The sequence below is a fragment of the Macaca nemestrina genome, chromosome 15 (genome assembly GCF_043159975.1).
Source record: "Macaca nemestrina isolate mMacNem1 chromosome 15, mMacNem.hap1, whole genome shotgun sequence".
Classification (NCBI taxonomy): Eukaryota; Metazoa; Chordata; class Mammalia; order Primates; family Cercopithecidae; genus Macaca; species Macaca nemestrina.
In genome coordinates, this window is record NC_092139.1 from 97648442 (window position 1) to 97670438 (window position 21997).

Here is a 21997-nt window from a genome sequence, read left to right on the forward strand (position 1 = left end):
CTGGATTGTAGATTGATTTTTATTTCCTGTCCTTACCACTCTCTCCCTACCTTTTCCATCCTCTTTCTTTGCCTTCAAAAAAGGAAACTCTCCCTTGGTTGTCTTAATTTTTTTTTGATGGAAGACCAGGGGTTGCCAGGCCTGCTGTCTGCTGTCAGGTGACACCGAGGGATGGCTTGTTTCTCCTGGGTGGGAGGATGGTGGTCAGAGCCAGGAGTATGGGGATCTGAGACCGTGAGCAGGGAAGAAAGCCAGTGCTAACATACAACCATTCCTCACGCCACCGCCACATCAGAGCTGGTTGGGAACCCTTTGCTGCTGGGGAGGCTGGAAGCATATTCCCCAAGAGCACTGCCCTGGGCATCATCTCCCTCCTGCAAGGAGCTGAGCCAGTCCTCTCACAGATGGATAAATGAGGCTGATGTTTGGAGGGAGGGGCACACGGTAAATGGCATCCCCTTAGGCCCCTCTTTGGGAAAGGAAAGTGGATGCTCCTTTGAGGCAGGCGAGGGGCTGAGAGTTGGGTAGCCATCATGTTATCCCCCATGGGATTCCATTTTTAACTTGACCCAGATTGTCTTGGGCCCCCTTTGCTTTCAGGGGGCTGCTTCCCTGGGCCAGGCTGTGTAGCACTTCCCACCCTCAGGCATGAGTACAGACTGGCCAAAATAGTTATGCACTCAAGGCCAAAGCCTGCCCTGAGCCCAGATACACCTGGGTCCTCATTCTGGGGCCTGGTCCCTTAAACAATCTCTTCCTCAGCCAGCACAGGGAAATCCAGACTCAGGGTTCCAGAAATCCCCCATTCCCAAACCAAACCAATCATGGATCTTCCCTTTAAGGGGTAGAATCAGCCTTTAGAGTTACAAGCCCCTGGAAAAGGGAGCAGGTCCTCATACAATCAGCCTTTCTCCTTCTCGGAACAGGAAGAAGGGCTGAGCATTCCCCCTTCCCCACTCCTGGCTGGCTGAGTGGGCACTTGTCTGGCTGCTATCCAGCAGTGAAGGGCCACTTGGTGACTTTGTAGGGTTCCTTAGAGAAGTGACATGGCCTTGAGGAGATTTGGGGCACCTTTTCTCAGTGAGCTTTGATATGGTCCGAAAACAGCCTTAAATCAAGAATATTTGTGGAGGTGGGTGTGGGGAAGGTTGGAGAAGAGGTAGGTTTGTGCTTTGTAATTTTGGCATCCATGTTTTTGTGCCTGCCCTCCCTCTTGGGGAGGCCATGCTTGGCTCTGCTGAAAGCTGCTAACTGGTGACAGGGTGGATCATGGTGAGGACTAGGGGTAAGGTCAGGGAATGCTTAAGCTCTGGCCTTGCCCTGTATTGCTCTTCTGCTTTGGTAGCAGTTCCCTGACCAAGGGCAAGCTGTGTCTCAGGAAGGTGGCTTCTGTGCGTGCCTGGGTGTGTTATGGCGTAGCCCAGAAGGCTTCCCTGGTGTTCTCAGTTCAGGCAAAGCCCAGAGCATATGAGCACGTCTCTGACTTCCAGTGGCAACAGGTTGCTCAGAGTGTGTGTGTGGTGAAACAGGGTGTAGTTCTTTACCACATTCTGTGTCATCTGGTTGTGCAGGTAGGGGAAAAGTTGGTCTAATTGAAGATTGTGCAGTTCCCAGTTACAGGTGCCAAGAGGTTATGATACGGGTTTCTTGGGTCTGATGTACAGTGTGAATAAATGCTTGCAGCTCTTAGCTCTTTTTTGATCAATGAAGCACTTTTTTATTAATATTTTCCTTTGTTAAAGGAGGAACCGTAACTCTCCATAGCTGTACATATAACCCTTTTCTCCTAAAGAGGAGTCAGTGCTCCTATATTTTTCATTTTTTGTCAAAGCAAGAAGTAAATACTTTAGAATTGTTAAATATATAAATAAAGTGAATAAAGTTGAGTGTTCCACATGGTAGCATTTGCTAACACTTCCTAATTCTTCGCCCTGTGGTTTATCCCCTCTTCATCCCTTTTCCCTCTTACACAGAAGTGTTTGAGGGCCTGCTGGGAAACTGACCTTTGGCAAAGGAAAGCTACAGATAGCCTTCCGTCTCTAGACCTTGTCAAGGAGCCTCACCATGATGTCCAAGCACTGAACGCATTTCCTCAGTGATTTTGCTCCTAAAATCTCCCAGGCTAAAAGAGGGCAAAGCAGTCAGGCGTCTGACCTGGCAGCTGTTCCTCCTCCTCTGAAGAGTGGCACATCAGTAGTCATTACAACTACCTCTCGCCTCTAGGCTCCATTTTTAGCTGCTGCTCTGATTTCAGGGCAGCCAGTACTCTGGCCCCTTCGGTGGGGGAGTGGAAGGAGGTGTGGGGTAGGGGTGAGAAAATGCTTCTGCCTGTTGTTCTTGAAGGATAGACTATGGATGGGCAGAGAGAACTGGGGACAGAAATGGAATTAGATGTGATTGGGTTACGCAGTCAACTAGAGGTCTCCTTCCCACCCTCTCCACACAGAGGAACCTCTGCTCCTTAGCTCTTACAGCAGGGCTGTGGCATCTAGTCACTTCAGTACTAGTTCTTGCTCTTCACAGAGATTTTTCTATCCCCTACAGCGCTGTTGGGCATCCCTTCCATCACATGGGTCTGTGGGTGAGATATATTCTGCTGTTCCTCCCTCGGGAAGGTTGGTATTGAGGGTTGCCTGGCTCCAGAGTCACCAGCCCAGCATCTGTGGTGAGTTGGCTAGGATCCAGAGAGTGGCCTGCTCAGAGCTCCCCAGAGGCCTTCACTCTTTGGGGCAGTCTCTCTAGGGTCACTTTCTGAATGTACCTTCTACCTAAAGTACACAAACACATAAAGCCAGCTAAGCTGGTTCTAGTATGAAAGCTGTAAGTGCCACCCAGCAGGCATTTGAAAACAAGAAATAATTCTTCTGTGGAAGGAGAAGGTGCCATCTCAGCCACCCTCACTCCGCCAGGGAGCCCAGTCTGTGTATTCAGATGAAATTGTGAAAAACATGAGTGTGTGCCATGGCCAGCGTGTCTACACACAGCCACTATTGTTCCTGTGGGCTAGCCCCCAGCAAATTAAAACACTGGCACGGCCCAGCAAGGCCGTTATGAGCTCCTAAATAGAAAACTTCTCTGATGGTAGGAAGATGAAGAGCCAAGATGCTGGTGAGGCAGGTGCAGTGAGGATCCAAGGCAAGGAATTGCCCTGAGAGAGGTGGCTGCATATGGAGAAAGGGAGATCTCTGTGGGCAAGGCCAGCTTGCTTCAGGCTGTAGGGGGAATTTGGTCTGAAGCAACAGGGCACAAACTGTCACTTTGAGCTGCCAGGTTGTCTTCATCTCAGAACTTTCCTATCCTGGCACTCTAGTTACCTTTCTTCTATACATTGGCCTCAGTAACTGCAGTCCAAAACAAGTTACAGCTGCCTTAATCCACTGAGATTCTCTATGAGGGGGTGCAGAAAAGTTTTCCTCTAGTTTGCTTATATGCTCTTTTCATGTTAGCAAAGAATATGAGTTAGAATGTTACTGTGGTAGATCTAAAGGAGAATGAACAGAAGGTGCTGGAGGACCTGTTAAATGATCTCTGGCTGTTAAAAAACATCAAGATGAGAATTAAGGGTATATCCTGATATACTTGGCTGCTTGCACATGAGGCTAGGAGATCCCATGCCTGTTGAAGTTAACTCTAGCCCTGACCTCTGTTGATCTTTTAAGAATGAGGTCTGATTTGAAGGTGCTGTTGCAGGATTTCATTTAGCTGCTCCCCGTTCAAGTGACCTGTCCCAAGGACTGCAGCTGTATCCACCTGATTGCATGAGGTGAGGGCTAACAGCAGAATTTAAAGTGGGCCCTGGGCTGTGGAGCAAAGTGACTATCCATTTGGAGTTCTGTATAACGTGGCAGGAGTCCCAGCTGTTTAATTTCTAGTCACATTTTCAAGAAAGTTGTTCTAAGTTGAGGTTTCTGACAAGATTTCTCAAGGGCAGGACCAGATATGTGAGAGACTTCTAAATCAGAGCTGACCCGTCTAAGCCTCTGACACTTAAACACGAGTCCTGCTGTCCCCAGCACACAACTGCACTGAAGCCTCGTTCCTCTCGGCTGTTGGAGAGTTCATCTGCTGCATGCTCTGTGCAGATACCAGTTGCCTCCCTGCTTGAACAGGCCTCTCCTAGGCTAGGCAGGTGTTCACAGGCATGAAGTTCTGGGCAGGGGAAGGGCATCTTCTGAAATGCGAGTTACCAGGTTTTTAAATGCTGCTATCCTTTTATTTACCATTTAAGGTCTTTTCTATCATATCTAGGTTACTAGTCAGCTTTTCTTACAGTGCTCATAGCAGTTGTATTTGAATTGTATTTTCAGTGAAATTTGTTTTACATTGGCATTTAAAAATTGGCCTTTAACAGCTTCCCAACTGGCTTATAAGATTTTTTTTTAATGAAAACATAACCCATGAGGCTCAGATGCTGTTGAAGAAATAAACAGTATGTTGCTGCTGACAGTAGTGCTTGCCTATTGTAACAGCATTGATTCTGCTGTAGCCTCGATGAACATTTAAGTTGAATAAATCCGTCATTTTCACCCACAAACAGTTGCTGAGCACCTGGATTTGGGTTGTCACTGTGGTTCTCCTGCCAGCGCTGTAATCCAGTGTCTTAGGTGCAGAGTATAAATCATAAATCAGCTTAGCCTCTTAGGAGAGGGGCTGTCAGTGAGGAGGGGACAGTGAGGGGGGTCACTCTGTCTTCCAGAGGCAGGGTACATGAATTCCTGATGTTTAGAGGTGGAAGGGACCTTAGATCATCTACTTCCATGGTTTTCATACTGTTCTGTGGGGCCATCAGGGAGAGGGAGCCTCCAGACCCATTTAAAGCTTTATTAGATTTAAAAGTAAGATCTGGTATGAAGAAAGGTTTTGTTTCTTAAAATGTCTGAAAATCACTAATCCAATCTCCTCCTTTTTCATTGAGGAAACTGAGGCTCAGAGAGGGCCAAAGACATCCAGATTACCAATGAGTTAAAGTCATTCTTGGCCAGGCACGGTGGTTCATCCCTGTAATCCCAGCACTTTGGGAGGCCGAGGTGGGAGGATCACTTGAGCCCAAGAATTCAAGACCAGCTTGGGCAATATGTTGAGACCCATCTCTACAAGAAAATATAAAACAAACCTGTCTCTACAAAAAATATGAATAAACCAGCCAAGCATGTGGTGCACTCCTGTAGTCCCAGCTACTTGGGAGCCTAAGGGGTGAGGATCTCTTGAGCCTAGGAGTTCCAGGCTGTGGTGAGCCATGATTACGTCACTGCACTCCAGCCTGGGCAACAGAGGGAGACTGTCCCCCACCCCCCTACCGCACCCCCAAAAAAAAAAAGGGAAAATACTTTCCCGACTCCTAATCCTCCTCTTGTGCTCTTGGGCCTCCAGAAAGCCTTACGTAAATAGCTGTATTGGTTCTCGTTGAAATCTTGGTGAGGAGCTAAGGTAGTTGCCATCACAAGGCTTGAATTGTGAGCCCTTCTCCCTCTTAATCAAAATCAGAATGTTGTGAGTCTAATCCAGTGTTTTTTTTAACTTTTCAAATACATAAAAACAAAAACAAATGATACGTTATTAGCATGAATCATCAAAGTTTAAGTCATAACATCTTAAATCAGTGGGCTCGGGGAGGGAGCATTTTTTATCAGTGCAGATAGGTTCATTGTGAACTGTCCCAGCATCCAATTTATTTCTGGATTTTTAGTTATATGGGGGAGTTTTATTTTTAAAAATTTGAGTTTTATAGGTAAGTGGTTGCAAATGGTAGTAGTCACAGCTTGCCTGCAATCTCTTGTTGACAAAACTGAAGTAGATGCCTGAAAAAAGGGATTAATAGAATATCCAAAACCTGCTTTCAGTCTTTATCGTCCATATATCAGATAAGAGACACCCAAGGATTTATAAGCACTAGAATTACTCTATGCTCAGGGCCACCAGGATTGAGTTGGCCCTGGGCCTAATGATCACAGCACTAAGCTAGTGCCCTCCCAGTCAGTGACCCCTGCAAAGGCCACACACACACAGCAATGCAGACTGTACAGTGAAGTCCCAAGCAGCCTCATTGGATGTGTTTTAAACCTTTGAGTGTATATAGTTTAAAAGATGGTTATTAATATTTATGACGTTATTAATATCATCAGGACAAATTCTGCGGAAGCACTGCCACAAAAGTTGGTTTGAAAACCACCAGTTTGGTGGAAAGCACCTGTGTTTTAGAGCCCACAGACCTGGAGTGGGATCCTAGCCCTGCAGCAACAGCCGAGTTGCTCGTTGGTGTATGATGAGGAACTCGGAGACATTTCCTCATCTGTAGCAGAGCACTTGGCATATAAATGGAGTGGGAAGGTGGGGGCCTAGCAAATGCTCTCCTCCCCACTGTCCCATGGAATGAGATAGCATTTCTGTCTCTGGCTTCTAGCTGGCATTTGGAACAATCAGAGCCAGGCAGCACTTCCATTCCACTGTGTGTGGAAACTAGACCCTGCTCTGGCTTCCACCTTACGGGGAAAACATTTGACTTTGAAGCATTCCAATCTGAGTTTTGTACTAAGTTACAAATGAATCACTAGCCGAAGAAGACAAACTAAAGTTCATATATGTGTTTTATTTTTTTTTTATGTTGAGACAGTGCCTCACTTTATTACCCAGGCTGGAGTGCAGTGGCGTGATCTGGACTCACTGCAACCTTTGCTACCCAGATTCAAGTGATTCTCCCACCTCAGCCTCCTAAGTAGCTGGAATTACAGGCACCTGCCATCATGTCCAGCTAATTTTTGTATTTTTGTAGAGACAGGGCTTTACCATGTTGGCCGGGCTGGTTGAACTCCTGACTTCAGGTGATCTGCCCGCCTCAGCCTCTCAAAGTGCTGGGATTACAAGCGTGAACCACTGTGCCTGGCCTCATATATGTGTTTTGTTTTGAAATTAACATTTTGTAAACAGATGGTGGTCTGCATGTGCCCCGATGCTGTACGAGTGTATGGAGCCAATGGGAAGGGAGTGTGGAGAGAAACTGTTGGGGTTGAGGCAGCATCTAAGAACGCCTGAGTCCTGCCATGGCAGCAATCCTGCAGACAGACAGGACCTCACTTTGTTAAACTGATGAGTTTAAGTTCATGACTAAAGATGAAGCCAGAAGCTGCAGACTAGCTTCACAGCTGAGGAGTGGGGAAGGTGGAGCCAGGTGGGCCTCACCTCTGCATCACAGAGGCCTGGGTCCAGGCTATGATGCTCTTAGCATCTCTTTAATAATAAATCCCAGAGCCCAAGGTTGGAAGAGGAAGTGGAGGCCTTGGAGTTCAGATGGCCCTCCCTACCCTCTTCAATGACAGAGGAGCCCAAGGTTGCCGAACGTATTTAAGACCATGTCACCCAAGTTCAAATAGACATGAGTTAGTAGTAAGTGGTTGCTGCACTTTGCCAGTTGGAAGATCAAGCCTTAGAACTGGAGGTTCTTTCAAGTCCCCCAGAAAGTGCTGATAACCGCTGGCATACACTTTAGAAGTCCCTGTCAGCCCTTGGGACATAACCTGCATCCCCTGGCCCCTTGGGGGTGGTCTGATTCTTTCCATTCTCTTTCATCGGATTCAGTAATGTTAGCTGCTGCCTTATTACTGCCTAACTAGAGACTCCTAGTGTTGTAAAGACAGTAAGATGTCAGCTTGCCAGCCTCTCTTACTGGGATGAGGAGATGGAAATGGAAACCATGAGAATGGTATGCCTCTCGACAGTTGCCACTGACCCCTGGAGAGGAATCCTAGTTGGTTGGGAGAAGGGGGATGGTCTTGAACTCTCTCTGCCCCCTTACTTTTGGAGCAGCAGCATCCCTCCAAGGAGCTGAGAGGTCACTCCCTGGGCTAAGCAGCCTGAGCTAGTGCCTATCCACGGAGAGGATACTTCACAACTCACAAAAGGGAGCAGCTGCCTCTGGAAACCATGTACATCCTAAGAGCCCCTCTTGCAGCACCCTCCTTAGGTTGATTCAGGGAGGGAAGCTGTGGGAGGAGTCGGGGAAAAGCCCCGGAGCAGTGCTTCCTCTCCCTGCTGCACCAACATCTTGGAAGCTTGGTGGAGGTGGGAACACAGCTGTTACCAGTAGTGCTGCTCTTCCTCCTGTCCCACACCCCCACTTTCTCTTCCCCTTTCCAAATAGTTTTAATGTGATCTCCTGGCGTTGGAGACCCTGGGCACCACTGCACATTCAGGCCAGTAAACAGGTCAGGCCCATGCAGCCACCGGAGGTGGCAATGCCCAAGAGGCCATCCTGCAGGCACTAGCTGGAGATGCCAGTGTTGAATGACTCCAAGGAAATTGTTTTCCTTCTGAAAAAGAAGCACACAGCTGGGCGCGGTGGCTCACACCTGTAATCCAGCACTTTGGGAGGCCGAGGCGGGGTGGATTGCCTGAGCTCAGGAGTTCGAAACCAGCCTGGGCAACACGGTGAAACTCCGTCACTACTAAAATACAAAAGAAAGCTGTAACTAGGCGTGGCAGCGTGCACCTGTAGTCCCAGCTACTCAGGAGGCTGAGGCAGAAGAATTGCTTGAACCTGAGAGGCGGACACAGTGAGTTGAGATCATGCCACTATACTCCAGCCTGGGCCACAGAGTGAGACTCCGTCAAAAAAAGAAAAAAGAAAACACCATTCCTTTTGCTGAAGTGGGCACAGGCCAGACCCCTAGCATCTGAGCGCTTGCAGTGCTGCAGGAAGTGCTCTCCTGGCACTCCCTTGTCCTACCAAGAAGTGGGGACAGCAAGGGACTTAGAGCAACCCAGTACGTGAACCTCTTCATTTACAGAAGCATTTTGGAGGCTGTTTTCACTATACAAAAGGTTCTATAGAACTTTCCAATTGTATTTTGCATTTTAAAATATACTGTTCATTAACATAATATAAAAATATACACAAGGCCGGGCACAGTGGCTCATGCCTGTAATCCCAGCATTTTGAAAGGCCGAGGGAGGCGGATCACTTTAGGTCAGGAGTTCAAGACCAGCCTGGCCAACATGGCGAAACTCTACAAAAAATTAGCCAGGCATGGTGGCGGTGCCTGTAGTCCCAGCTACTCGGGAGGCTGAGGCAGGAGAATCGTTTGAACCTGAGAGGCAGAGGTTGCAGTGAGCCAAGGTCGTGCCACTGCACTCCAGCCTAGGTGACAGAGCAAGACACCGTCTCAAGAAAAAAAAAAGTGTACACAATTACAAGTGAAATTCCCACTTGCGAGAGGTAACTGACTCACCACCTTTAGTGAGTTGTCTTGGTTTTGTTTTTTAAAATACTCTGCAACAAAGCTTTACTTGTTTTTGTTGTCTGTTACAGAGTAAACCATGGTGTAGGTTCTTCTGCCAGAAATTCTCACACTTCCGAAGTTAGGGAACAGAAATGGTTCAGTAAGTGACAAAATGACAGCCAGAATAGATGGCCTGGGGCTTTGTCACACATCCACCATGGCCTCAGCCTTTTTCTTTCAACCTTGTTTGGCTGGCTCCTTCCTCTGTCCCTAAAGCTGTCCAGTCCTCCACCTGCAAAGCAAATTCTTTCAAGTCTCTGCCTCCAGCAAGTACCCTGTCTTGCTCCTTCCCTTCACTGTGAAACGAATAGAAAGAGTGGCCAGCTCTATATGGTCTTTGTTTCACCACCCCTTCCTCCTCCTCCTGCTTCTGCTGCCCCCCGCCGTCCCAACACTGGGTGTCCCCAAGGATCAGCCACACACTCTAGACCCACTCCAAAGCATTCCTTCTTGCAACCATTCTGCAACCTGCAACCTTGCTAACCCTCCTGCTGGTTCTTCTGTCTCTGTAATTGGCTTGTGAGACTTTGCAGGCAGCCCTCTCACCTACTTCCTCGGCATTACTGCTCTGAGGTTCAGCGCTCTGCCTTCCTTCCACACACGCTTCCTTGGACGTGCAGAAATTAAAGTGCTGAAAATGGAGGCCTGTTATATACCACAGTTCTAAGTCTCTAGAGGCCTCCTTCAGGCACCTGGGGAGACTGTGAAAGCATCAGGTGTCCCCACCTGGACCTGTCTATGTGGCCATGCTTCACCTGCACCCCCACACAGCTTGGTGGCATTAACCTGGGGACTAGTTCTGGGCCTGAAGACTGAGCTCAGCCTTGTCAGCCAGAGATGCCTTGGGGCTTCCCCTGAACCGAGAGGCCACAGCGTCTGCTCTTTGCGTTTACCCTCTGTTTCAGGATGCAGTCAGCACCTAGTGCAGGGGTGAACGCTGATGCCAAGTTTGCCCTCCTATCCCTCAACCCCAAGTAGGAAGTTCACCTCTTATTTCCATATTGTAATTGAATTCCGACACCCCACCAGCCCTTCCTGGGACTAGGGGAAGCTCCATCGTCAGTCTGTTTATGACACTCAGTCGTAGGAAGCTCTGACCTTGGTTAGACAGGAATGGGCCAGAGCACCCAAAGCCACTGGGCATGGCTTCTGTGTGCTGCCCCAGGTGAGGGCAGAGGGGCCTCTGCCTCTCCTTACCTGGGACTACCAGATCACCCATGCCAGTCACATGTCTTCCGGGTCACCCTGCTGCCCTCCAAGGCACCTCATGCCCTCAGAGGGCCCTGCTGATGCCTGAAAAGCCCAGATCAAGCTGAGAGCAAGAGCCTGGCTGTCTGTTCAGGAACCCTCTGCCCTGTTCTGCCTTGGTACTGTGTCACCCCTCATTGCTGAGGACTGTAACCAATATGTACAGAGGGGGTCTTGGCTTCTGACAGCTCTGGATATGTCCTGTGATGCCTTCATGTAGTAAGTCATTGAAGGTAAGTATCTATACAGGCTTCACTGGTGACTCACACATGTCCCCCTCCACCATTCCATGAAATGACATGGCACTTCTGTCTCAGGCACTGTTTGCTCTCACGAATGTGCTGCCTGTTAGGGAAGATGATCAGGGAGATAAATACATACCCTCATCCAAAAAGAACAGGACCTGAAAAAGCCTCTTAGAGACAGCCCATTGAAAATGGAGACCAGCATTTCATACAGCACATAGTGAAAAAGGTTTGATCTGAATTTAATCTTGCAAAATGAAAATATTACTGAAATAAGTATCTTTTTTGAATTGACAAAAATTATATATAATATACAGTATGTTTTGAAATATGTATACATTGTGGAACGGTTAAATTGATCTAATTAACATACGCGTTACCTCACGTACTTTTTTTTTATGATGAGAAACACTTAACATCTACCCTCTTAGGGATTTTCAAGAATATAATACATTGTTATTAACTAAGTCACCTTGTGGTACAATAGAGCCCTTTCACCTAATCCTATTTAACTGAAATGCTGTATCCTTTAACCCGTATCTCCCACTGTTTTGTTAAAAAGTATGTTTTAACACAAGGTAATTGCAACTATAGGCTAATTCTTTGTTGTTGTTGTTATTGAGACAGGGTCAGTCTCCCTCTGTCGCCAGGCTGGAGTGCAGTGGCACGATCTTGGCTCACTACAACCTCTGCCTCCCGGGTTCAAGAGATTCTCGTGCCTCAGCCTCCTGAGTAGCTGGGATTGTAGGCATGTGCCACTACGCCCAGCTAATTTTTGTAGTTTTAGTAGAGGTGGGGTTTTGCCATGTTGGCCAGGCTGGTCTCAAACTTCTCACCTTAAGTGATCTACCTGCCTTGACCTCCCAAAGTGCTGGGATTACAGGCATGAGCCACCACTCCCGACCAGGCTAATTCTTAAAAATAATATTTTAGGTGTATTTCCCTCCCCAAATTATATGATTACACAATAGGACATCATTTCATGTTTGATTTTCTACAGTGTAACCAATCACGGGATCATTTTAGGAAAAGTTAGTCAAGGGCTTCCTCAGTTTCCCTCTTAAATCCTTTAGTTTTAATATTCACATCGTCCCCCTAGGAAGCACCTAATTGGTTAGACATGTCACTTTCCCCTTCATTTGTTAATGGACCTACTCTCTGAGATCCTTATTTGCCAATGGCTACACTCATCTGAGCATTTGGCTAACAACACATTCATCAACTATGTGAAATTCTGCATATTTTACAAAACTTAAATTGTACTTTGATACCTGTTTTGTTGTATTTTCAACATCTCACAATCCATAACAGAGAGGAAAGTTGGGCTATGGTGGATGGAGAGTATGTTAAGGAGGGAGAGATGTTTAAGTGGAGAGTGATTTTTCTAAGTGGTTGAGTTGTGTAGAGAATACTTTTCATGTCTGATGACTTTAGCTTTCTCCACAACTAGTGGCTACAGGAACTTGGATACTGACTAGTTGGAGTTATAGCTCAGAGGAAGAAGAGAGTACATGCACGTCTGAGCAAGGAACCTGCCCCTGGGGGGATAGCAGTGACATCAACACATGGCAATATGATGAGGTCAAGGTGAGTCAAGACAAGAGGGTGGGTTTCAGGATCTGAGCCAGAGTACATGGGTTAGTGAACAGGAAAGGCAGGAAATATTTGTTAAAAGCTTAGGCCAAAAAAGTCTCCTATGTCAGGCCAAACACTGGTCCCAATTCTATAGGTATTTGAGGTTTCTGAACAGAGAATGGAACGAGATGGTAATAGTATTTATTATGGGCTAGGACTGTTCGAGTACTTTCCACGAATAACACACTTAATTCTCCTGTTAACCTGGCGAGGTACTGTCATAGCCTCATTTGAAACTAATATGACTGAGCCAGTAGAGCTGTTAAGCCCCTTGCCCAAGATCACCCCGAAAGTTGAAGCAGCAGAGCCACGGTTTTCTGAATCTGGACCCTCTGCCTCCTGAGATCACGCTTTCAACCGCTGCGCTACCCAGGCTCTCCTGGGCCCAGGCTGACTGGAAGTGTGTGCTGGGAGGTGAGGTGAGGCAAGTTGAGGTGGAAAGAGCGGTAAGAGGCCACCTGCATGATAAAAGGCCTAAACCAGGGCAGGGAAGAGTTCAAGAGCAATTCCAAAGAACACTGCATGTTAAAGTACTAGTGCTGTTTCATTGGGTTTACACAGGACTGTTTCTTTCCAAAACTCAGTAAATCATGCATGAAGCAATCACCATTGCAAGAAGGAATCAGCTGCTCACTAAAATTCACTGTTTCAGCCAGGCATGGTGGCTCATGCCTGTAATCCCGGCATTTTGGGAGGCTGAGGAAGGTGGATCACCTGGGGTCAGGAGTTCGAGACCAGCCTGACCAACATGGTTAAACCGTGTCCCTACTAAAAATACAAAAATTAGCCGGGCGTGGTGGCAGGCACCTGTGATCCCAGCTACTCGGGAGGCTGAGGCAGAAGAATTGCTTGAACATGGGAGGCGGAGGTTGTAGTGAGCAGAGATCGCATCATTACACTCCAGCCTGGGCAACAAGAATGTTGTTAAAAAATAAAAAGTAACATAAAATAAATAAATAAAAAGTAACATAAAAAATAAAAAGTAAAATAAATAAAAAGTAACATAAAAATAAAAAGTAACATAAAAATAAAAAGTAAAAATAAAAAGTAAAAAAATAAAATAAAATAAAAAGTAACATAAAAAAATAAAAAGTAAATAAATAAATAAAAATAAATAAAAATAAAAATAAATAAATAAATAAAATAAAAAGTAACATAAAATTCACTGTTTCTCAGGAGGAGCTCCCTCAACTAAACAGCTTCCCTTCTAATGCAGGGACAAATTGGCACTTAAGATAAATTTGCAGCAGACACCAGGGGGGTTAATGATCCTGTGACTGATTACACTATAGAAAATCAAACATGAAATGATGAAGCTAGAGCATAGGGTCTGCCTAGGCAAGTGCCTGCTTGTGCACAGCTCTGTGCCACCCAGCAGGCAAAGCCCTGACCCAGTGTTGTGAGACCTGTGTTCTAGCCTACAATCACTTACGGGGTGGGAGTTGACCACTCTACTCTGCTTTAATTTCTCACCTATGGGGATTTTTGTCCGATCTGCCCATGGGACTGTTGAGGGGACTGTTGAGGATCCAGTGAGGAAGTAGATCATGTTTTCAAAGTCTGGCTGATCTACAGCAGAAAGAACGGTCCTGCCAAAGCTGGCACTTGAACATTTGTGACTGATTCCCAGCACCTCACCTGTGGTCTCCATGGGAGGCGGCGGGAACCCTGCTTGTCTGCCACACAACCTGCCAGCTCCAAGGCAACAGCATCTCTCCTGTTACCCATATCTGCCAAACCCAAGAGAAGAGGGAAATACGTCAGGTCTCTCAGAGTGTGGGAAGGACTCTTGGCCATCTCCAGCCAGGACAGTCCCCAACAAGAAATACTGGGGTTGGGGTGTTGCCAGGGACAGGTTTTCTGGCAAGGATAGGAAGCTCTGCCCTTGGCTGCTGAGCTCTGAGAGATGGGCTCCATGGGTGGCCTTGCTTCTAGCACAGGCGAGATCTAGGCAAGTGGTCAGCAGTGCAGACCCCCTCCCTTCAGGGCTCCAGCCACCTTACCTCCATGTGGGCCAGTGTCTGGATGTGCAGCCAGTGATCCCTGAATTTCCCAAATACAAACCTCTTGATGGATGCCCATCCTGGGAAAGAAGTGGCGCCAGAGGTTGACTCCCTGGTCAATTTCTAGTGTTTCCTCTGAGTCCCAAGGGCAGTATTCTGCAATAAGCTGTCTTGTCTGGCCTCTCTTGCATATAACTGGTCTATACCCCACAGGGAATTGGGGTCAGGCGGCAGGTCCAGAGGATAGAGGCGCTGTGCCCATGCCTACTAAACAGCCCGGTTATGGCCTTGCGGGGAGCGTTCCCCGTCCAGTCTCAGAGTAGGAGCACACGTCCAAGGATTCCTCCAGGGCCCTTTCCTCTGTAGTACCCTCAACCCTGCTCTGCACTTCAGTAGTCCTGCTTGACCCACAGATCCCTCCCACCTGCTGTGCCCCCCATGCCCAGGGCTGCTTCTGTTGCTCCCCCACCTTCCCTTCCAGCCCAGACTCCCACTCCCCTGCAAGCCATCCAGAAGAAGTCTCACACTAAGTCATGGAAAATGCACAAGCCAGAAACAGCACAACTGTCCATCCACAGGGCAAGGAATAAGGAACTTGTGAAAGTTATCCACAAACAACATAGCAACGAATCAATAAAGTAGTTACATACAGCCACATGGATGAATTTCACAGAATATTGAGTAGAAAAAAGAATAAAATATATGCTGTATGATTCCATTTTTGAGAAGTTCAAAACCAGGCAAAACGAAACTATTCTTTGGGGGTGTGAGGACATGGTAACTACAAAAGCCGAGGTCCCGGTGGTCTCTAGGAGGATGTGGAAAACAGGTTGGGGAGGATCTAGAGTGCTAGGGATGCTCCAGGTCTTGGAGTAGTGGGTTTATAATTCAGCAACCCCTACAGATATATGTGCTTTTCTACATATATGTTATTTCATGAAAAAAACCCTCGCACCCCGTCCCTCTGCTCTGCCTTGACCGGCTCAGGGCACGAACCCGCTAGTGTGCACACCTCTTACCCTGTTGGCCTCAGTGGGGAGCATTGGATGGGGAGCTTCCAGGGCCTAAGGACAAAGGGTGACCCACCACTCAGGAGTCCCACCTTTATTCCTTCCTCTGGGGTGTCTCCCTGTCCCAGGCTGTCACATCCCAGCCCCAGCCCCACTGTGTTCTCTGGGGAGTTTGGCTGTGTTGACCTGGAGCACCCAGTCTCCTGGCTTCCTTGGGTGGCCTTACCTGACCTAGGTCTGTTTCTTACAGAGGGACCTGCTCTGATGAGCCATTCCAGTGCCCCAGCTTAACGTAATATCTGGTGGGATAGTCTTGGTCTTCGTCATTTTTTTCTGTCACGTGGTCACCTGCTCACTTACTTACTTAGGGGAAAGCTTACAGGGAGTCCATGTCTGGGAACGTTTGATTCTTTGTGAGAATGTCAGTCACACAGCAAGGTGAACTCCTACTCCATGTCAGAGGCACCCTGGCCATGGAAACCAGGCTCCTTGTCCTCATGGAGAGGAGTGCTGAGAGAAGACAGGGAAGTGTGATGAGGGCTGCAGAGCAGGCTGGTGGCCTGTGGGAACCTGCCATGAGCAAGTCAGGAAAGGAAAGAAATGTTTCACTGAAGGCCTGAGGGATGGAGAGGGAACAAGAGGGAAGATGCTCAGCTATGTCTTCATTTCCTTTAGCCCTGACAACATGCTTTGTGATAGGTATTATGATTCTCATTTTACAGAGGTGGGAACCGAGGCACAGAGGGGTAAAGAGCCCAGCCCAAGCTCACTCAGCTAACATGTGGCAGAATGAGGACTTACACTCCCGTCTCCATGATTCAGAAGCTGTCAGTGAGGAGGCTGCTGCCACAGCCATGGTCAGGAATGATGGTGGTTTCACTGGTTATGGAGCAAGGAGATGTGTGGGCTCAGGAGAGGCACTGATGATAGAACTGATGTTCCACGGACTTGGGGAGGGATCAGAGACAACTCCCAGCTTCAGCCTTGATCAACTAGGTGGACAGTGATTCACATTCACCAAGATGAAGAAACGGGAAAAGCAGATTTGGAGGGAAAAAAATCATTCATCTAAATTTGATACATTCTACTTCAGTAAAAAAAAAAAAAAAACAAAAAAAGAGAGAAAGAAATGGGTTGATTAAATGAAAACAAAACAAGATGATTCCATGCCTAGAACTCCCACTGTATGCCACCCCTCCTTCAATCCCAACATTCTCACACCCTTCGCCCTGCTTCCTTCCAGCGTCCTCATGTATACCTGTCCTTTCTGAACCTGGGGCCCTCCAATATCCAATGCCAAGCAGATTGCGTTCGAGAGAACCACCTAGAGGACACTGTCCTTGGCCACACCATTCACCACCTCACCCGTGCTTTCTCCTTCTCAGGGCAGAATTCCCTTCATCTTTCTAGTCCTGAGACCATTCTCTGCGTGCAGAGCTGGTCTATAGGTGTGCAGCCTCTGCAGTTACACAGGGCCCCACACTCAGAAGGGCCCACCTTCAGTTTAATGCTCCTCTGTTGCCATCTTGAAGTTCCTAACATATTAAACAAAGGGCCGCACACTTTCCTTTTGCACTAGGTCCCACAAATTATATAGCGGGTCCTGTACATATGTCTGCATCATAATGAGGCAAACCAACGTGCGGCAGCCTTTCCCATCTGTGGCAATGAACCTCATTTCCATCTAGGAAGTCCAACTGCTTCAAATCACAGGGAGACAAAGCAAAAAAAGAAGCTCAATTCTTCTGTTTCTATGAAATACAGTTTTATGTGTAGTTTTATGTTTCTTCCTGGATAATAATTTAGGAGGGAACCCTGAGGAACAGGATACAGAGATAACAAATTATGGGCCATTAACTGTGGCTAATTATTTCTTTATGGCTTAGAGTGGAGGCACATCTGAGTTACTCTGGCACTCACAGTTCCAGAAGGGAGGGGCTGCTTAACTACAACATAGGGCCAACATAGGGCCCATGGGGAGACGAAGGGAGAAGCCATTTAGTGCAGGCTCGGCATCCCCAGTCCAGAACCTGAAACGTTTTGAGAACCGACATGCTCAAAGGAAATGCTCATTGGAGCATTTTGGATCTCAGATTTTCAGATTAGGGATGCTGAACTATTAAGTATAATGCAAATATTCCAAAATCCGAAAAAATCCAAAATCCAGAACACTTCTGGTCCCAGCATTTTGGATAAGGGACACTCAACCTGTAATCTCAGCCTGGCTTCTGAAGCATAAAAGCATAGCAGCATCCAAGCATGCAAATAAACTTATGTCCAACCCAAAGGTCTAGTATCTGGTTTGACTTTGTGGAAGAAAAGGATTTCCTATTTCACAGAATCCTTTTGTTCCTCACCCTTTCTACCCAGAGAGAGAGAGCCGCTTAGCATAAGTCATGGAAGGATGACTGGGGACTATCAGAACCCTCAAGAGAAAGGTTTGTTGGTCTGGTTTATGCTACATTTAGAAGAAGGCCCAGGACTGTTCCTACAGTCTAGACTGGAACGAGGACTCAGGGTAGGGGTGGGGTGGGTAGTGGATGGAGAAAGAGGAGAGTAACCAGGAAGAAAAATGGGTACCCAGGTATCCTCTGAGGGTGACTCGAAAGAGATCAAAAAGCAACTGACTGAAAGTCAAGAAACACTTTTGCCATCACCGTAATCCATGAATGTTGAAGACTGACTGAGCAGGCTGTTTTCTTTCTGGTAATGGACAGTTCCTTCTAGACGCGGCAGAGTTACAATTCCATACTGTAATATGTTGGATAATGAGCCTTCCACTGGGTCTAAAATTAGGACTTTGACATACAAGAAAAACGTCTTCAGGCTTCAGGTTTTCGTTATCTGGTTTCTTTTGGATACTTTTTGCTCTTCTATCTTTCCTCCAGAAAAGACCAAGCTGACCCACTCACTGTCAGCACCAAGAATGCTGTAAGGGTACTGAAGACAAATTGTGCTGGTTTGGGAATAAGATAAAAGAAGACAAACTCCTCTTTCCACAACTATGTGCTAGCCCAGAAGTACCCTGGCCACTTTAGTCATTTATTTTACCTCATTTGACATTGATCTATGATATGATCAACATGACTCACCGGTGCCTAGAGATTCTCTAACTTGTTTTTCCTGGCCCTGCGCCCTTCTCAATACCCCACACCCCAGACTTACTCCTCCTCCTTGTTACAGCTGGCTTGTGGGAAATGGGACTGGCCTGGGGCTCTCTAGAGTGGGCGGAGCTACCTCTCTAGCAGTGCTCTCGAAAGTGGCTATTGTTTCTGAACTGAGAGCTTTACAATGAGCAGACACTACATGCACTGTTCTTCTGAAGATTTAATTCCATGTATCTGGACATGGCCCAAGAAGGCTTTTCCTTTAGCATGGTTTGTATGCTCATGTTCCAGTCTTCCTATTTCCTACCTGGAGAACTTTTGCTCTTCATTGATCCATTCATTCTTGGTGTGCTAATTTGTGTTTCAGCTGTGCCAAAATTAAGGTTTAGGATTATCTTCTAAACAAAAAGGATGACCTCCTTCTCCTGCGTCTAGACCCTAAGGCATTTCCCTGCTCACTAATGGGATCAAGAGTATTTTCATATGTTTATTGGCCATTGTGAATTTTTCTTTTTTTTTTTTTCTCTTCTTACAAACAGAGGTATTATTGCATTTGGTCCACAGTTGTATTTCACATTATCTCATGGAGCAGGGCCCCTGGGTGTTGGTCCTTGTGCAGTACTTGGCGGGGCATGTGGCAGGGGGAGATGCAGCAGTATAGCTGGTCAAGCCAAGAAGCGGGGAAGGAGGGCTGGAGGCTCCTTAAAACCTACTGAGGGGCTGGGCGCAGTGGCTCACGCCTATAATCCCAGCACTTGGGGAGGCTGCGGCGGGCAGATCGCCTGAGGCCAGGAGTTCGAGACCAGCCTGGCCAACATGGCGAAACCCCGTCTCTACTAAAAATACAAAATTTAGCCAGGTGTGGTGGAGCACCTGCAGTCCCAGCTACTTGGGAGGCTGAGGCAGGAGAATCCCTTGAGCCCAGGAGGTGGAGGTGCGGTGAGCTGAGATCACGCCACTGCACTCCAGCCTAAAGCAACAACAACAAAACCTACTGAGGCCACAGTGTGGGGAGTTAGCATGGACAGGGGGTCAAGCTTAGCCCTCACACCTCAGAATTCCACTTCCTTGTACGGGCCTCACTTTCCCCACCGGGCCCCAGGGCAGGTCTGAGGGTCTGAGATCTGTTGGTCTGAGGTTACTAGGGAAACCCAGCCACTTGGGAGCCTGAGATATTTAGCATTGTGGCCAGGCCCCGTTTCCCAAGGGACTCATTTCCCAGCACCCTCTCCACTGTCCCCGCCCCATTCCTAGGGGGAAAAAAAAATGTATGTTTCTTTTGTTAATACATCCTGAAACTTTAGTGGGTACAGAAACCACAAACTGATCAGCTGACAAAAGGGGGAAAAGGTGAGGCAAGCGGAAAGCTTTGGGGACCAGTTCCCTCCAAGCCCAGGTCTCTTCTCCCCAGCACAGCTCGGCCCACAGCCTGGAGGTGCCAACAAGGACCCTCACCCAACACTTAGCGGGATATGGCCTTAACCCCTTCCCCCACAGCCGGGTGGCTCAGTCCTGCGAAGGACCAAGGCAAGGGAGACAAAAGCCCTGCTGCCTGATCCCATGCCACCACTCACAGACCCTCAGTTGATTGTCAGCACTGAACACGTTAAGAAAAAAAGAGATGAAAACACAGAAAAACCCAAAAACCCAGACGGGGAGATGATGTGGGGAGAGAGCATGCTGCGAGACTTAGTAGCCAGCCTCCTCCTGGTAGTAAGGGGGATATTCAGGGACCTCCCCCGGGCCCAGGCAGTCGCCAGCACCTGAGGGAGCCCCATCCGCCACTGTGCCTTGTGGGCAGTACTTGGGGTCGTATATCTGCTGGCCCAGGCCAAGACCTGGCCACTCTGGTTGGCGCCCTGTGTGTAACCCTTCTGCAGGGACATGGAAGAGTTCTCACACTTGTCATTTCCCAGCTTGGGGTCATAGATGTGCCGCTGTGGCCCGGGAGCCATCATGCACACCTGGCTGACACACTTGTTTGTACCCATCTGGACACTGATGATCGAGTGGTCCATGGGGGGCAGGATTTAGTTTTTGGGGTCATAGAAATGCCTCCTCGTGCCATATGCAGTCATCCCTGACTGGCTGGCGCATTTGTTGGTGCCCATCTGCAGCCTGAGGATGCACTGGCCAGCCTTCACGGGGGGCTGCTGAAGTTCCGCTCCTGCTTCTCCAGTACTTGATGCCAGCATCCACCCCGCTCTGCAGCTCCTTAGTCTTGGCCTTCCCTGCCAGGGCAAGAAGAGACACCTGCAGCTGCAACCTCAAACAGGTCGTTGGCCTCGAACAGGTCCACAGGGTTCATGCCGTAGCTGACCATGGTCTTGATGAAGTTGGAGAGGTTTTCTAGCTGGTGCCAGTTCTGCATGGAGTGGTTGGGCTTGGGGACTGAGCCCAGCTGTAGCTTGTTCATGAGTGTGCATAAGAGCATCCCGTCCATCCTTCAGGCCCTTCTGGAAGTTGGGGCTGATGGAGAGGCCAGTGAGTCCCTCAACCCAGCTGCGGAGCTCTGCCTCCTTCTGGGGGTCATATTTGGACAGAAGCCAGTTCTTGACCTCAGCCAACAGCCCGTATGAGGAGGTGCCCTTGTTGAACTGCGTGGAGCTCATGACTGGCAGACGCGGCGGTGGGATAGGACTGGACAGGATGGGACAGTACCTGTGAATCTTTTGTTCTTATCTACCCACTTTTACTGGGTTGCTTTTTCTTACTGGTTTATAAAAACCATTATATATTGGAGCTTTGAACTTTTTATTAAATGCAATGTAATCATAGGCTTGTTTAAACTGAATTTTTTAGTGGCATCTTTGTCAGTTACTAAGCTACTGTCTCTCGGCTTCCAACCCACCCTTCTATATTCAGCTCTGGGATGCTGGAACTGAAACTGCGAAACTACAGTCCTCCGTAGCCAGCTGGCCTTCTGATAGGTCCTGCCAACAAGGGGAGCTAGAGAGAGACTCGAAGCCAGGAGGAGGGTAGAAGGAGTTGCTCCTTCCTGTTTTGCTTGATGCTCCAGTCAGTGTTGTTCCAGCATTGGCTTCTTACCATGAAGGGAGCACTTGGTTCCAGTTTCCAGCCTCTTGCAGCAGTCCCAGAATGATCCTCATTCCAACCCTTGGTGGTAACAGCTAGGTTATATCTGTGGTAGGCAGAATAATGGCTCTCCAAAGACATCCACATTCTTATTCCTGGAACCTGTTGAATATGTTATCTTAAATTGCAAAAGGGACCTTGCAGATGGGATTAAGATGAGGACTTTGAGACGGGAGATTATCCTAGGTAATCTGGGTAGGACCAATGTAATCACAAGGGTCCTAACAAATGTAAGAGGAGGGCAGAAGGGTCAGTGTCAGAGTGATGTGATGTGTGAAGGATTCAATCAGCCATTAAAGAGGAAAAGAGGAACGATAAGCCAAAGAATGTGGGCAGCCTCTAGAAGCTGGAAAAGGCAAGAAAATGGATTCTCTCCAAGGG

The 21997-nt window shown here is 47.8% G+C and overlaps 1 long non-coding RNA gene and 1 pseudogene across 1 annotated transcript; both read right to left on the minus strand.

Annotated features, from left to right (window-relative positions):
- Positions 1-1504: 1504 nt before the first annotated feature.
- On the minus strand, positions 1505-14855 carry LOC112422955 (uncharacterized). Its single transcript, XR_003019322.2, has 2 exons — positions 14039-14855; positions 1505-4171 (listed from the first exon to the last, which is right to left on the minus strand). It is a non-coding gene; the product is annotated as an uncharacterized lncRNA (long non-coding RNA).
- A 58-nt stretch (positions 14856-14913) lies between these two features.
- LOC105487249 (calponin-2 pseudogene) overlaps positions 14914-21997 on the minus strand; it is a 38619-nt pseudogene continuing 31535 nt past the window's right edge.